We start from the raw sequence: 17477 nt of genomic DNA, 5'->3' as shown, positions 1-17477 counted from the left end.
ATAAAATGTTCACGTCTATATTCAAAAGTGAAGTTGGTCTATGGTTAGCCCAAGAGTGAGGATCTAGCGAGGGTTTGGGTATCATGGCAATAGACGCTTTCAAAGACTCAGGTGGTAAGAAGGTACCCTGTTTCAAACAGTTAAAAAGAGAACAAAGATGTGGTGCAATGACATCAGATTTTTTTCATAAAACAATGGTGAAAAACCATCTAGACCTGGTCTTTTACCAGATTTTTAAAAGACTTGATGGCTAACTTATTTTTAGCTTCCGTAATATCATTTTGTAAAAGTTCTATGTCGGCGGTTTGCAAACCAGGCACTGTAAGTGTACATTCGCAAAAAATCCCTCTGCCTTTTGATGATCTTGGTCGGGAGGTGCTGAATAAAAATCAGTTAGACGAAACTGAAATTCCTTTACTATATCCTTAGGATTGCTAGTAAGGCGCTTAGTAGTAGTGCGCAAAGAAAAAGGTGCAGCTTTGGGTGAAAGATTATGTAATCGTTTGGCTAGCAAGGTACCTGGTTTGTTACCGCATTGATAGAATTTATGTTTGGTCCACTGTAACTGATTTTCAGCTGTTTGGGTGAAGCATAAATTCAGTTCAGTATGGGTTTTCCGTAAAGCAATTCCGGAAGCTACAGTACGATTAGGTTTGTGTAGTTGAACAGCTCTAGAATATTCCGCTTCTAAACAGGATTGTGTCTGGGTACCTTTCTTCTTCCTAGCCCAAGCTAGTTGGATAAGTTCCTATAATGTTGTAGGAGATGATACTGAACCTAGGTCAAGGGGAAAAAAATCATTAGAATGTTAAATCAGTTTGTGGACTATATCTGTATAACTGAAATTGAATCAAAAGGAAGAAAAATGCTGATCGATCTCTATTAATCAAAAGAAGGCCACTTACCCTTATAGTAATATAGTTCAAAATGTAGTAAAGAGAAGAAAAAAAGACAGGGTATTTGTTTGTTGTGGCAAAATATTTAGTCATAAAATTCACTAATGTTCCCTGAATCAGGGGACTTAAATACAGTGAAGCTATAAGTACAAATACAGAATAATATTTTACAAACAATACATCAAATATACAGTAGAAACAAACCACCTTATCGTAACCCAAAACTAGGGAGGTGGTTTGTTATCTCTAATCTAGACAAGGTAATCCTACTAATATTCAAAGGAAGGATGCGAATAGATCCCCACCCGTTTCGCCTGTAGGCTTCCTCAGGGGACCATTACATACAGAAATATATCTAAACATAAAAAAGGGTAAGGTCATAACCTTGTATATACATATAATCAATGACAAATCATACATTGTTGCTGGCCAAGAAGCATCAACTTACATTTAGGATAATGCTGTACAGATTTACTGGGGACGGCTGAAGCAGTGCATCCCTAAATTTCAACCTGTATTGAAATTTTAAAATATAGGTAAATAAATATAAAAATTATTTTAATAATTTGAAATTTTAGTAAGTAGAGTGACTCACCATGAGGTCTAACTATACTGTGTGAGTGAGATAGTGCAGGAGGGATTGTTTGAATCTTGCTATCTAAAATCTGAGATGTAAGTAGGAAAAAGTATGTTAGTTGTTAAATTGTCATATGTACACAAATTATAATTGATGGGTATAAACCCAAAATATGGTTATAAACTAGTCTCAGCCTTTGCAAAATTTGAGAGATTTCAATTGCTGTATCAAAATATATTTAACCAATCCAACTGAAAGTCAGAAGGAAAACAGTTTGAGAGACTGTATTCACATAAATCCACCAAAGTGGTGCCTTGTCTATATATTTAAGGTAAAGTTCAAACATAACTGACCTTAAATGGTAGTATCAGTTGATTTTATTATTAGATATGCAACCTGGTCAGGACTTAAGACGTTACTGGCCACTGTTGGGAAAGATATAGACCATGTATAAAGTGCACAGCAAAAACATATAATATTACCTTGCACTGAAGATAGGGAAACTTACATTGTCCAATGCAGTCCAATCTATCACTGGTGGTGTAGTTATATTGAGTGGTAAGGGCTAAATGATATAGCGACCATATATAAAATGCACAGAAAGAAGCATATAATATTAGCTTGCACTGAAAGCAGGAAAATGTACATTCTCCAATGTAGTCCAATCTATCACTGGTGGTATAGTTAAATTAAGTGGTAAGGGCTAAATGATATATAGACCATATATAAAAGGGATGCACTGTTTCAGCCGTCCCCAGTAAATCTGTACAGCATTATCCTAAATGTAAGTTGATGCTTCTTGGCCAGCAACAATGTATGATTTGTCATTGATTATATGTATATACAAGGTTATGACCTTACCCTTTTTTATGTTTAGATATATTTCTGTATGTAATGGTCCCCTGAGGAAGCCTATAGGCGAAACGGGTGGGGATCTATTCGCATCCTTCCTTTGAATATTAGTAGGATTACCTTGTCTAGATTAGAGATAACAAACCACCTCCCTAGTTTTGGGTTACGATAAGGTGGTTTGTTTCTACTGTATATTTGATGTATTGTTTGTAAAATATTATTCTGTATTTGTACTTATAGTTTCACTGTATTTAGGTCCCCAGATTCAGGGAACATTAGTGAATTTTATGACTAAGTATTTTGCCACAACAAACACCCTGTCTTTTTTCTTGTCTTTACTATATTTTGAACTATATCTCTATAGGATAAAAGAGAATCATTAATCGGCCATGTGCGGGCGTGCGGATGAATCCCCAAAGACCTGCAGGTGATGAGTACTAGGTCGTAGTCAGAACATGGCACTGTTGGAATGTGGGACCTCAGGCATAAAAGCATGGGGCGCCTAGACGTGGTTGATTCTGGAAAGTGAATCGTGTTGGGCAGAATAAAATGTGTAGTCCCGAACTAGTGGGTGTAGGTACCTCCAGACATCAACTAGGCCTATTTCCTGAAATTGTTCCATTATGTCATCTCTGTCTGATGGTGGGATTCTAGGAGATTTAGAGCTTCTATCTAATTTTCAATTAGGAACAAAATTGGAGTCCCCACAGCATAATAATGTGCCACGTACATTCCTCAAGAATTTTCCAAAAGAAAGCCACCGGGGGAGAGTTAGGGGCATAATAGGTAGGGGAAGGTAACCTCAGAGTTTTGATTTTCCCCCTGCAAAATTAAATAACGCCCATCAGGGTCTGCCACCTGAGACTTGCATACAAAGGGGACCTGTTTATGAAAAGCGATTAAGACCCCTTTATGTTTAGTTGCTGCACAGGCATAGAAAACTTGTGGTTAGTGTACATCCATAAATTTAGGTTGGGAAGATGTAGAAAAGTGGGTTTCTTGAACACAAGCTATATATGCCAGATGTATGAAAATATTTGAACATTTACTTTCTTTTCACTGGTGAATTCAACCCTTGTACATTCACCGTCAATATCTTAAGGGCCATGAGACAACAATGAAAGAAAGAAGGCAAAGCCAGCAGACCACAGTGCTACTACTAAAACACAGTTACGATCACCCGTGAGTAAAAAAACAAAATAATAAAAAAACAAGAATCAAACAGTAGAAACAATTAACAGGAAAAAATCCTCCTCATGAAAAAAAGAGAAGGAACAGATAGTGTTCGATGATCCCTCATGGGGGCAATCGAGGTTGGGTGCGCCTTCACCCCCCCAAAAATGAGTCAGTGCACTTGAGTGGGGGAACATGTGTCAATCACACAGGCTATGGAGTGTTGCCAGGTAACTGGGAGAAAAAAAGAGGAACAGAACATAGGTAAGTGTTCTCCGCAAACTCAAAAAGGAGGTAGGGCACAGAGAGGACAAATAGTAAGTTACACATCACTGTGTAGGAGATCACATCATGAAATGAGATCTTCAGTCACAAAAGGACCCCCCAAAAAAAAGGCAGCAAAGCTGGCTGAGACTGCGATCTTGGGGAGTTGGAGCAGAAAACCTGAGATGCCAGGCGCGACAGCACTTGAAGTCGGCTAGGAGAGTCGTGGGGAGAGGGACCGGCTGCTGTTGTCATTGTAGAATCCAGAGTTGAAGGTGGTATCTGCCCTGTGGATAAGGCGCACGGAGCTGGGATTTGTAGACCTTGGGCTTCCAAACAAGCTTCTGCTTCCTCGAGGGTGGAGATTTGGTGCATACGGCCTTGTAGTTGGGACATCAGCTTAAAGGAGTAACCCCATCTGTATTTTACTATGTTAGCCATCAACGCGGCGAGATATGAGCGGAGGGCCCGACGTCTAGCTAATGTTGAGGGCGATCAGCATAAAGACTATATTCTTGTACCTTGAAACACGAGCCATGGAGCATTGTGAACTCTTAAGAGGAGCAAATTTTTTTGAACGAAGTGAAATTTAGCAATTATATCTCTAGGGGGACCGTCTTTTTTCTTAGGGCCCAAGGAGCGATGAATCCTATCCATTTCCAAATGTTCAACTGGGATCTCTGGAGCCATCTCTTGCAATAGGGCAGAAAAATACCCCTGCACATCAACTACTGGTTCCGGAATGCCCGATTCTGGGATTGCTCCTACAAGAGCGATTTTCACAATCTTCTAGGTAATCTTTAGGGTATTAAATTGCTTTCTCAGCTGCCCCTAGATTAGGGTTTAGATTAGAGTTCTTAAAACTTAGTTTTGAAGGGGGGCTTGGGGGGGCGGAGGGGAGGGGGGAAGGGGGGTCCTTCTTAGACGTCCTCTTCCTCTTCCGGAAAGTCCACGAGGGTATAGTCTCTAAGCAGACTGAGGACCAGTCTGCGGCAGTCCTCGATGGACATCCTCTCCCTCCGGAGGATAAGGCGCTTCCTGGCGCACCAGATAGCGTCCCTAATACGGTTCAAAATCCTCCAAGCTCCTTCGACTTCTCCTTCCGTGAATTCGCCGTGGAACAGACCATACAGCATAGCGCAGTATGTGATGGCCGTTCTCGGGACAAATTGGCTCAGTTCCTGTTCCATGGTCTTCAACACGGCTTGGGCGTAGGGGCACTGCCAGAAGACGTGCATAGCCGTCTCCTCTTCAATGACGCAGAAAGGGCAGTGTCTGTACCTACATAAGTTCCTGGCGTGCATGAAAGTTCTCAAGGGTAGTCTAGGATTGTTTGCTCGTTTAGATACAGCCTTGTTAATGGTTCCTAAAGCATCCTCCTTAATAGGAGAACGGCAGCGTGGGGATGCCTGTGGGGGCTGGCCTGGTGGCGCCGGGATGAGTGACAGCGCGTATAGCGCCGCCCACTCATACCTCGTCACTTGTTAGGAAAGGGCGGGTCTTCTAGTTATAAATACATTTTGTTAAAGAATTGCTAGAAATACAGTTTATAGAATATTCCAGTACATACATATAGTATCATACAAATACATTATTAACCAGGGTGATGGTTGGCTAATGGTAAGCCATTACCCTGGCTTAAATGATGTATTTAGCTTTAAACCTTTTCTATAGTATTAATTAGTAACAATACACAAATCTAAACTCGAATTAGCAATTTCTAGCAATTCTTTAACAAAATGTATTTATAACTAGAATGTATATTTCACCGCAAGAAACAGTTTTGTCGTTTCTGTCTTGTTCCAACCATGATCCACTTGATCCTATATGAGATATTGTCTATCTTAACAATCATGTCTGCTCCTTTCATTCATCTCTAAAGTTGTGTACACACGTCCAATTTTTATCGTTGGAAAAGAACGACGAACGAACGACGAACAACCGATTGGCCAAAAATCGTTTGTAAAAAAAGTAACCAACGACGCCGATGAACGAGGATAGTCGTTGGAAATGAACGACCGGACCGGCGGATCGGATTGGACGACGATCGTTGACCATCTATCGTGTGTACGGTCGTTCAGTGATCATATATATATATATATATATATATTCATATATATATATTCGTATATATATTCATATATATATATATATATATATATATAAATATATATTCATATATACTGTGTGTATAAATACGCGTGTACAATATCTTTGAACGATCGTGTCGTTATCTGTATGTACAGGATCGGTGCTATACAATCGTTCATAAATATCGTTCAGGATCGTTCGTCGTTCGTTTACAAACAATAATAATTGGAAGTGTGTACGTAGCTTAACTCTTTGTATTCACTTCCATTATTCACTTCCAGACAAAACACATAGAGGGCGCCCCTCCGTTCACTCGACTTACGGGGACGGGGGCACCCTGAAACTCTGGGGTGCAACTTAGCCTACCCTTCACTGGGGACAGCTCTGCCCTTTCCCTGTATATCTCCGTCTTCTTAGACAGGGTGCTGGGCTGGAGACGGCTGCCTGTCGTCTCTAGCACTGAGCCGAGTGACAGGAGACCCGCCCTCTCCTAACAAGTGACTCACTCATCCCAGCGTCACCAGGCCAGCCCCCACAGGCATCCCCACGCTGCCTACGTGCACGTGGAGTATGGGAGGTTCCTAGGATGCCGTTCTCCTATTAAGGAGGATGCTTTAGGAACCATTAACAAGGCTGTATCTAAACGAGCAAACAATCCTTTCCAGCAGCAAGAGGAGGAGATTTCTCTGTAGAATCCAGGTACATTCATTTAACAAAAGTTTTTCAAAGGACAAAAATTTCCCTTTATTTTTCCATCTTTGAGCACTCATAGAATGCATGACAACCTCTAATCCATAAATAATCAGACACATACAAGGTACGAGTGTTTCTCTTTTTATTAAATACATCCATTATTTTATTCACTTAATAATACAATAAGTACTAACACTTAGCAACCTTTATTTCAATAATTATCTACTCATAGGATTTTTTTTTTATCAAGAACTAACAAGCATTTGACAGCTGCAAAACTTACAGAAACCAAAAGTGTAACAGGTATGCCCTCTGGGTGGATGTAATATATACAACAACCAACATAACTTCAATATATACACTATACATGGTTTCATTTGAAAATATATCTAATATTCAATAAAATATATTCTAGATACGATCTGAACCCTGAAACCATCTACCTAACAATATATTAACAACACTTAAGAAGATATAGTGAATATATTTTCCTAATAAACAAATAAGGATAGATCAAGAATAACAATATTTTTTTTATGAATTAGAATTCTTTTTATTTTTTCTTTTTGTTAACATTACCTTTAGATAAAACAGTTATGTCAAGCATTCTACAAAACCGAAATTAATCCTCAGACATACAAAGCACTAAAATACATTAATTTGACGGTAGCCGACTGGCCCAAGCTAACCATTAATATTCAAGTAAGATATCTATATATCTATATCAACCATAGTCAATACTCTGCCTTTCCTATTTGAACAAGCAATGACATTGTTTTGTATTTCCCTCATGTAAATATTTCCTTTATTATTGGAGCCTTCAAACTATTTAGCTTTTACTCTAGTTGATTTATTCATCTGTGTGTCTTGTTTTCATGGGCAGTACATCAAGTAGGTCAGTTTAGGATGTATTACTATCCCTTGTATTTATCATTACCACTTCATGTTCATTGTTGTATTTTTGAGGTCTCCTAATCCCCCAAGGAAGTCCACTAGGGCGAAACACGTCTTAATGGAGACTATAACAATGCAATGAATATCTGACCAAGATTGTAAGGTCTGCTGGTATTGATCTTCAATATTGTATAAGAAGCCCAATATTTTTAATGTAGGTACAAATTTAATAGCTCCCATTAGGGGAGACAAAATGTTACTTTGTATGGAATTTATGTTTTAAATATTTTACTTTTTTGGTACATTGTTCGAAATAAAGGATTTTATATAATTTTACCAATACAAGTTTGCCACAAAAAGCCACCTTTTCCCCCTTATACTCAGATAATCTACATAAAGTAGTTAATTTTGCAAGGATGAGGGGGTCCACCCAGTATAGGAAGACCTCCTTTTTTAGTAGAAGGTTTGCCTTAAGGAACTACCCTATCTGCCTTATTTAAAAAAAGCCTAAAATGATCAATCGTACCTAATATTTAATATATTCTTTTGGACAGTTTAAAATTACTGAAATTGGTAATATATTCTCACCTTTGAAGTTCATTGAATCTGACAGCTAGCTCAGTTGTTGCACAGTTAAGCGTGGTCATTTTTTGATTAAGCATTTTTTAAGGTCAAATCTAGATATAAATGACTACAAATAAATGACTAAGCTTAACTGTGCAACAACTGAATGCCTTTATCAAATATGGTTCATGCCATATTTACTATTTCCCTATACTTGATTTTTTTATGTTTTTCCTTACATTTTTAGACCTTGCAAATATTAGCTATATGTACATATGACACAATGTGCATGATTGTTTACAGCTCTCCAAGCCTGGAGAAGATACACTTTTATCAGTGAACCTCAGCAAACCTGAAATGGATCTGGTCCAGCATTGAAAACATTTGCTAACAAATAGCAAATTACTTTTAAGAAATCCATTCCAGGTTTGCTAGATCAACAAGGTTCATTGATAAAATTGTATCTTCTCCAGCCTTGGAGAGTTTTATCAAATCAGACCCAGTGGAACAACCTCAAACATTCCTAATACTAGGTAAAACACAGTCTGGCAATGGAGCTTAAAGTAAATGAATGAAACTCAATAAGTCTCTGTTAAAGTATAATTAATTCATTAAGATAATGATTGACCCGGTTTAATGTTTTTTAACATAACCAGATGTATGTTAAATAGAAAAAAATCCATACTTAGGAACGAGCAAATCCCTACGGTTTTGATTGCTAAGGTTTTGGTAAATGGAAAAACCGTAATTTCCATTCTGAACCCAACTAAAACTTAACTGGCACATTGTGGGAATAATGGCAAACAATTGCCAAGAAAAAAGCATGGGGCACAGGGCATTGCCCACTGAAGAGAACAATTTTAATTAGCAACAGCTCATATTGTCAGCATATTACCCCAATATACTATTCTTTATATCAAGTTAAAAAAAAACATTTTTAGGTGGTTTTAGCAGTTACAAATGTTTTTCATTAAGTGGTATTAAGCCTGCCAGTGGAAGTAACCTAGTAACAACATGACGCTGAAACTGGTAAGCCAATTTGTATGTGGCCATATAGGAAGTACTCATCTCCATGTGCAAAATTAACATTTTTTTGTTTTTATTGTTGATGATTTCCTAGTGTATATTGAAACATAAGGTTGGCAACATGAAAAGAGTGCACAGGATCTCTTTAAAAATTTTAAACCTGCCTTACATTGTGTATGTCCCTCTTTTGCTGCCAAAACAGTCCTGACCCGGAGAGGCATTACCTCCACAAGAACTTTGAATTTCCTGTCTTGTAATATCTAGCCCCAAGATTTTAGCAGCAAATGTTTTCAGTCACATGATTCCCACCAGCCAGCCTTTTTCCCATAGTGCGTTTTTTTTTCATAGGTTAACATTCAGGCACAGATCAGTATGATCAAAAAGAAATTGAGATAGACCAGGTCACCTACTTCTGCTGTTCCATAGTGTGGTTATGATGCTCACATATGTCTCCAAAGAAATTTTCAGCAGCGGACAGGGGCTCAGCATAGCACTGTGGCTTGGCTACAATGCACCATACAGTTTGCAGCAACAGACACACCTTTCACTCATGATCAACATGCTAAAGTTGCTTTTTCCTGACACACACATTTGTATTAATAAGACTTGGGCAGTGCCCATTCACCTTCTTCCCCATTTTTCCTTAAACTATTTAAACTGGTAGATACTAACCAATGTATACTGGAAACATTCCTGCAATCCATGCACATTTTTTTCTATGTTTTATTCCTTTAAATGTGCTGCAAATACAGAAAAATAACTATTGATGTGTTGGAACTGTAATTTCCTTCTACCATCCTATTTGACATGACAAACTGAATTCCTAAACGCGAGATGTCAGCTCTGCCTATTTCATTTCTAAAGGTTGACAAAGAGCACACGCTTCTTTTCGTCCCCTTTCATCATTTCAATAACTCCTCCTTATCAACAGGCATATTAATAATATTATTCCACTGACTAAAGACAAATTGAAAGATTGAATAGCTATAACTATGGACTTTTACAAAAAAAGAAATTCCTTATGGGTAAATTTATCCCAATCTCTTCTATAATCCTGGTCACTGCTAATTTATATCGACTGAATCAGAGCTTAATTTAACTGTTAACTTCCATGTGGATATTATTTATTTTATTATACTGTTGCATAGTCAGCATAACATAGGTTACCTAGGTCATTTACACATGCTTCAAATTTTGCACTTGCCATCCCAGTGAAGCAAAAACAGCCATCACATTTTAAACATTTTGCTCTGCTGGGGGGAAGGATCTTTACAGTATCTGGGGATTCAACTGACCTCTAAATATCAGACACAGTACCAAGCTAACTACACGCCCCTTTTCAAAAAGATTTTTTCTGACCTGAAACACTGGTCATGTTCTCTTCCCTCCTGGCTAGGTGGAATAGCCAAGATCAAAATGAACATTACCTAGGGTGTTATCTCTTCCGCACATTACCAGTACAAGTTACACAACGGGAACTCACTCATTCCCAAAACAGAATTTTGGCATTCATCTGGGGAGGAAAACAGAGCAGAATTCAAAAAGGCTACCATATTCACCCCCAGAACCCACAACGGAAGCAGGGTCTCACTCATTAAACAATAATATATAGGAGCTTAAATAGCACAACTCTGTTAGTACATTACCAGTCGCACGTCGTCAATGGGTAGTGCTGGAAGTGTTACCTAGCTCCCAGGGGGCTATAAAACCCACTATGATTAAGCAAGAAATCAAGACATGCCACACGCTGCCCAACCCTAACACATTCACTCCAAATATGGGATAGACATTGTTCCAATACCAAATTGTGCTCCCCCCATGCCCCATTAATGCCACTGTGGGACAACCCTGAGTTTCCCCTTGGTGGGACTGAGAAAAATTCAAATGGTGGATAGACAAAGTGTCCAGTAGAGATGTAATAGATGTGCGGTCAGTGCTTATCTATGAATATTTGATTAGCAAACGGGAGCTTCCAAGGAAGGAATATTTTCAGTACAGACCTCAATTTGGTGGTCCATATAACACTTACCAAAGTCATAGAAAACAAATGTAATCCTCCTGGATCCACTCTTTGCTAAACTTGATTGGGTTATGGTGAACAACAGGTTAACACATTGTAGTGCGAGTCTTCACCCCCCTTAACTTCATCCCTCCCTTCTGGCCCATCTTCCCTTCTTAAGGAAGTGACCTGTCAACAGGAAGTTGCCTGAACAAGGAGTTCCTTTGGTTCTGCTTCCAGGTTACTGTTGTTTATCTCTATTGTTCCTGAGTTTCCGTGTACTGACCCTGGCTCGTTCCTGACTACTCCTGCTTGCTGCCCATCCTGACCTCTTGCCTAATTCCTGGCCATCCTTGTTCGCTGCCGGTCCTGACCTTTTGGCTTATCTGACTACCCTCCTGGATTTCCCTTTTGTACTACGCTTCAGTCCCTGTTTGTTGGCAGTCACTTGCCTTGGCGGGCACGGGGGCCGCAACCTAGCAGTAGCTTGCCGCACAACATCCTCAGCTCTAGAGGCTTTGGAGAACACCAAGCTACTGCTTAGACCCTGCGCCCCGTGCACGTCTCCACCCACAGGGTGGGTGACACAGTGGGTCCACCACTTTGCCGTGACAATAAGTTATCAAGATTAATGAGTGTTCAAACTCTATTATAAATTAAAAATAAGGCCATGGTGGCCACATTTTCTGGAATGGTCAGAAATTTTTGCATCTTTTGTGTCTATAAATTAAGTAGAAAATATTTTCCGCAAGAAAGGTATTTACAAGCTCAGAGTTATGAGAGAAGAAGTTAATAAGCTGGTGTGTTTTTAGGATGGAATAATACATTTTACCATTAAATATTTTTTTTTACCTGCTACTCTGATGAACAACATGTTGGGTGATATTTTAACAGTGTATTAAGGCAACAGAATAGATAGAGCTAATGCCAGGTACAGTAGACTTTTTAACTTTCATTTTTACCGTGTTTAACCTCCCTGGCGGTATGAATATTAAGTAATTTTAAATGTTAAAGCGGTACATTTAAAAATACTTAGTATTTTAAAGTTCCCGCCTGGCCACACGCAGATGCACGGCTGGCATCTGCTTCCCCTGGCCTTGCGTCCCCAATGTTCACAGATTACACAGGTGCCTGGTCAGCATCGCCAGAGGAAGAGGATGCCGGGCATCACTGGAGGATGCTGCGGGCACCGCTAGAGGACGCCACGAGCACCGATTACCAGGTAAGCAGTTAAATATGCTATGCAATTCCACCGTGAGTGTGGCTCGGGGTTACCGCTTTTGGTATTGATAATTCACCCTGAGACACACTCCGGATTACTGCTAAGGAGGTTAGAGCATAACTGTCCATAAAATACTTACCTTTACTTTTGCAGAGCCCCTGATCCTTCTATAGCTGGCCTAAGAACTGCCATCTTCTTAGTTCTTTTACCTACGTCACCAGATCTCACAATGTGCAGGTGTGAGATCAGGTGAAGTATCATCCTGAAATTGAAAAACAAAAAAAAAAGTGTGTCGATTGACACAACGGTAAAGACAGAAGAAAAAGAATTAGAAAAAAAAAGGCTATTTTCTTTCCTTTATGTAAAATGGTTATCTACCATTTTTTTAAAGTAAAAAAAAAATGATAGGTCCATTTATAATGAATATCTTTGCCATTTCATACCAATTTTAATTTAGGAGAGCAGGAATCATTTAAAAAAAAGCACTATCAATTTTCCTCAGTTGAATACATTTCTGAAATATTAGGGCATTTTTATTTAAATCTGTAGATAATTAGCAAAGTGTGGAGGACAGACAGTTTTCCTAAACATCTGATATTGAATTTGTGGCATAGGATGAACCACTTGCACTACAACCTATTGATAGATGTCCAGAGACATAAGTTTTGCAAATACCCTTAATGTGATGTCAAATAACAGGGCTAAAAAACAAAACTTTGTGAATTGACCCTACAATCACCAGAGAGAAACACTGTTTCTTAAAAAAAATGTGTATTACATTGTTATCTTGGGTATTGGCAAAAAAATTATCAAATGAACAGACCTTTAGCTGAAATGTCAAAACATCTCTGGCCTATGATAAGTATACATGTTTAAAAGCTGACATTCTTAATTCTATAACAATACTTCTTTTATTGTATACATGTTGGATAAATATGATAAGCATTGCTACAGTAACAGTACGCTGTTTCGCAATACTGCTTTATGCATTGATATACCCTATACCCAATCTTAGCAGAGGATATGCCCACATGGTGGTTTGATATTATTCCCAGTTTAACGCCTCCAAAGACACAGAAGATGGATTCAACCTTATTTTACTTCCAAGAAGTACAGTACAATAGATACAATATAGTCTTGTAAGTATCTCAAGAAGTGTAATAAAACACTGGTTTGCTAAGCCTTGTTTGTAAGATGGCTGATGTAGTAAATTTGGCTGAAGTAAATTTAGAAAGAATCTCGTACATACGAGACGGTCGGCAAGTTCTATTCCCCTGAGTCAGAGCCGAGTTTTAGTGAACTGGCCTGCCGATTTCCTGCAAAAATGAGCAAAGATCTCGAATACGCCAATTAAGGCAATTAATTTTCAGCTTCACATTTCCGAAGGAGATTTTAACCTCCTGAGCGTTACACTGAGGTCTAGATTTCTGTAGCAAAAGTGATCCATTGTTTTTCATGAAATTTTTTTTTTTAATTGTAGACCTGTAACTTACAGAAATATGCCTGAACAGGGGTTCTAGTAGATATTATGAATATAAAAAATGTTTGAAACACACAATCATGTAAAAAAAAAAAAAAATTACTTTTAAAAAAATTAAAGGAAAAACACAAAAATCAGCTTAAACATGACTACATAAACAAAGCTTGAAGCCATGGCAGGGGTCAGGCAGGCGGTGATGTCCAGGTCCAGGCAGAGATGTCAGAGTCCAAGCAGAGGTCAAAGCAGGCGGAGATGTCAGAGTCCAGGCAGAGGTCAGGGCAGGCGGCAGGCAGAGATGTCGGAGTCCAGGCAGAGGTCAAAGCAGGCAGCAAATGGTCAAAATTAGGCGAAGATCAGCAAAGGTAAGATAAGACACAGTGTTACACACTAGCCATCCAGGGATTAAACAATAAAATGTCGACAAGTGGCAATTTTTAAAACTTTGATTCTGTATTTATTGGGGTTTGTTTTGAATTATTTTGTATTTGATTGGATACGGGAGTTTGTATCCAATCCAATACAAAATAAGAATTTGAATTTCCAAGTTATTTACTTTTATTTTATTTATTTTTTTGTATTGGATTGGATACAGGAGTTTGTATTCAATCCAATATAAAATGAGCGTTTGAATTTACCAGTTATGTACTTTGTATTAATTTTATATTATTTTGTATTGGATTGGATACGCAAGTTTGTATCCAATCAAATACAAAATATAAATTTGAATTTCCAAGTTATTTACTTTTTTTTTATTTTTTGTATTGAATTTACCAATTACACACTTTGTATTTATTTGAATTATTTTGTATTGGATTCAATACAGGAGTTTGTATTGAATCCAATACAAAATGAATGAATGAGTTTCTATTTGAATTTCCCGCACACGCGCCGACCTCATCACGCACGCAGGGAGGAGCCGTCCGTTTTTTTTTTTCTCCGCCGGACGGCTTCTCGTTTCAGAGATCATCCGGCGCTGGAACGAGAAGGACGTCGGACGATCAGCGGGACCAGGTAAGAAGCCGGGCGGCGGAACACAAGATGCCGGCCAGCGGAACACAAGATGCCAGTCGGCATCTTACCGGTCCAGCTGGCACCCGACGCTGGAGAGGGAGATCGACGGACGACGCTGGACGGAGGACGACGCTGGAATACGAAAACGACGCTGGATGAGCACAGGGGGACCAGGTAAGTATGGATGGAAAAAATCTCGGGGTTAACCATCCTTGCAATTTTTTTGTGCCCGAGCGAAGGTCGGGCTTAACAGCAAGGTGGTTAAACTCAATGGTGAGGTGATAGCACTCATGATGATTGATTAGCGCACACCTGCTCCCTGTTCTGTGCGCATCTCTAGTCCATTTTACAGGTCAGTTTGAATCTTTAATGCTTGATATTTTTGTGTAAGTGCTACTTTATTATGTTACATTCTACTCATTCACGAACTTACTTCATTTATAGTTGCATTTGTTGCACTTGTTGTTTTGATACTTTTTCTTTTGGTTGCAACATTGCAAACAAATTTCTATCAAGCTGGATATAGTGTGTGTGTGTGTTTTTTTTTTTTTTTGTAATACTCATTATTGTTAGTTTCATCTGTTGCTGCAATGTTTTTGTGCCTGGTTTGTAATGCCAGTTTCTATTGTTTAGCGATTCTTCAATGCTTTTCAGCAATGTTTTTTTCTAATTTTTTCCACAAGTATTGAGTACAAATGTATGCATGCTTTCCAATCCAAAGTGCTACTTGACCCCCCTCATTGCCTTTGTCCCATATTGGTATTTGAATGTATTATGTACATAGTCCTTTTCTGAAGAAATTGTGATGGTTTTTATTTCTTTGTTTTTTTAAATAGTCTGATATTTGCACTCATGTTCATTTGCTGCCACACAACTCCTCTGTTCATTTGTGGTAGTGTTATAGGTTTGTTGTCATTGTGCTGTGCTGCCTGATCTTAGCACTATTGTATACAAGCACATTTGCACTTGCTGTCCAAACTGGTTGTCAATGAGCTGTCCAGCTTGCATACTCATTCTAACACACCTGATGGTGATGTAAGGAGGTCCAGGTTGCCAAGCACAACATTAAATCACATTTTTGGACAAGCTTACAAGCAGGGCCACTCCCTCTTGGAAATGAGCAGATTTGTTGTTGTTTAACTTAATGCTCATTAAATACTGGAGTGTATGCATTATTTAGGGGTTTACACAAAACTTCCAGGGCCAAATCCACTTTGTGCCAAACTTTTTCTTGCTTTTGCATTCCTTCAGGGTGTTTCTGCAGGTTTGAATGGCATTTAGACCTTTGCCCACTATATATATTGACTTACTCACCTCAGCTTGGTAATGGAAGCACATAAGGTGAATTCCTCCTTTAACCAGAAGCAATATCATCCATGAAGGTTGCTTGTAGCCAAGCCCATGACATTAGAAATCATAGGAACAAATAGGCAATTTTTTCAATTTGAAGCATGTGAAGCAATATGGTCCAAAAAGCCCTCTTTGCCTATTTCTTTTAATTTCTCTTTTCTATGTATATGTACACACATCTAAATGCATGCATACATACATGTTTTGCTTCATGTGCACTCATGTCTATCCATACATGCATGCATGAGTGCACATGATGCAAAACAAGCAATATATACAAAAAAATAACTTGCATGAATGACGACTGCGAAAAAGAGCGGCAAATTTTTCAACTGATAAAACACAGTTCACGCGCACATAGCGGGTCCAACTTGGCGCACAACTATGCACAATATACTCTTGAAGTTTGGCACACAACTATGCACATCAAACAACTATGTTTTAACAAGACAATTGTGCTGCTTTTAGCCTTTCAAACAATTCAGAGAAAGGAACAGCTTAGAAACAATCACAATTAACTTTTTAAACTGTAGGTCCTGGGGGATTGGAAAGGAGATCACATAATAACAAACCCCCAAAAAACAACATGACAACATTTTACAAACAACTTTATTCAAAAGAAACTTTTGATAAATGGTCACATTAAAATAGAAAAAAATAGAAAAAAACACACACAAACCACTAAATTTACATGAAAAAAAAAATTAAAAAGAACAATGAAAACACATGTAAACCCACATTTCCATATAAAGCCAAAATAGTTCAAAAATGGCCCAACAAATATTGCATTCAAAAAATACTTACCAAACCAATATGCAATTTTGATTTATCAAGGGTGGAAAACTGGAGGACAAGAGCAGGACAAACAATGAAAAGTGGTAATAAAGGCAGAAGTTTGCAATCAAACAATATGGGCAAAAACACAATACCATAGCATTAACATAGACTTCAAAATTGCAAAATGGACATTGAAACATTCAAAGTTTCAAAAACAAAAGCAGCTATTGTGCCCCTCCAAGAAAAAAAGACAAAGGGAAAGAGCAAGTTAGACAACACCCTTATATATGCTCAAATTTAAGCGCACAGGTGATGCAAATTCGCCTGCATTTAGCACTTGCGCAGTCTGTCAAAATAGGCTATTTTTTGTTGCAGTTGGACATTCCATAATCATTTATTGATACGATTCTTTAGATTTGTACACCAGTAAACAGATATTCAATTAATTAAAAAAATCAAATAAAGTTGAGGAGGATTTATTGGTAAAGTATTTTCTGTGTGTGTGTGTGTGTATATGTATATGTGTGTATATATATATATATATATATATATATATATATATATATAATGTATGTTAGATACATATTTAATGATATATTACAATGTGT

At 38.2% G+C, this 17477-nt stretch overlaps 1 protein-coding gene and 1 long non-coding RNA gene across 5 annotated transcripts in view; one reads left to right on the top strand and one right to left on the bottom strand.

Moving 5' to 3' along the window:
- ADCY1 (adenylate cyclase 1) overlaps window positions 1-17477 on the bottom strand; it is a 496503-nt gene that overhangs the window by 207198 nt on the left and 271828 nt on the right. The gene's annotated exons all lie outside the window — the stretch shown is intronic.
- LOC140332035 (uncharacterized) lies at window positions 13521-14064 on the top strand. Its single transcript, XR_011921023.1, has 2 exons — window positions 13521-13967; window positions 14004-14064. It is a non-coding gene; the product is annotated as an uncharacterized lncRNA (long non-coding RNA).

The sequence above is a fragment of the Pyxicephalus adspersus genome, chromosome 5 (assembly GCF_032062135.1).
Source record: "Pyxicephalus adspersus chromosome 5, UCB_Pads_2.0, whole genome shotgun sequence".
Classification (NCBI taxonomy): domain Eukaryota; kingdom Metazoa; phylum Chordata; class Amphibia; order Anura; family Pyxicephalidae; genus Pyxicephalus; species Pyxicephalus adspersus.
Note: the sequence above shows the minus strand (reverse complement) of the source record. Positions and strands in the feature narration are given on the sequence as shown.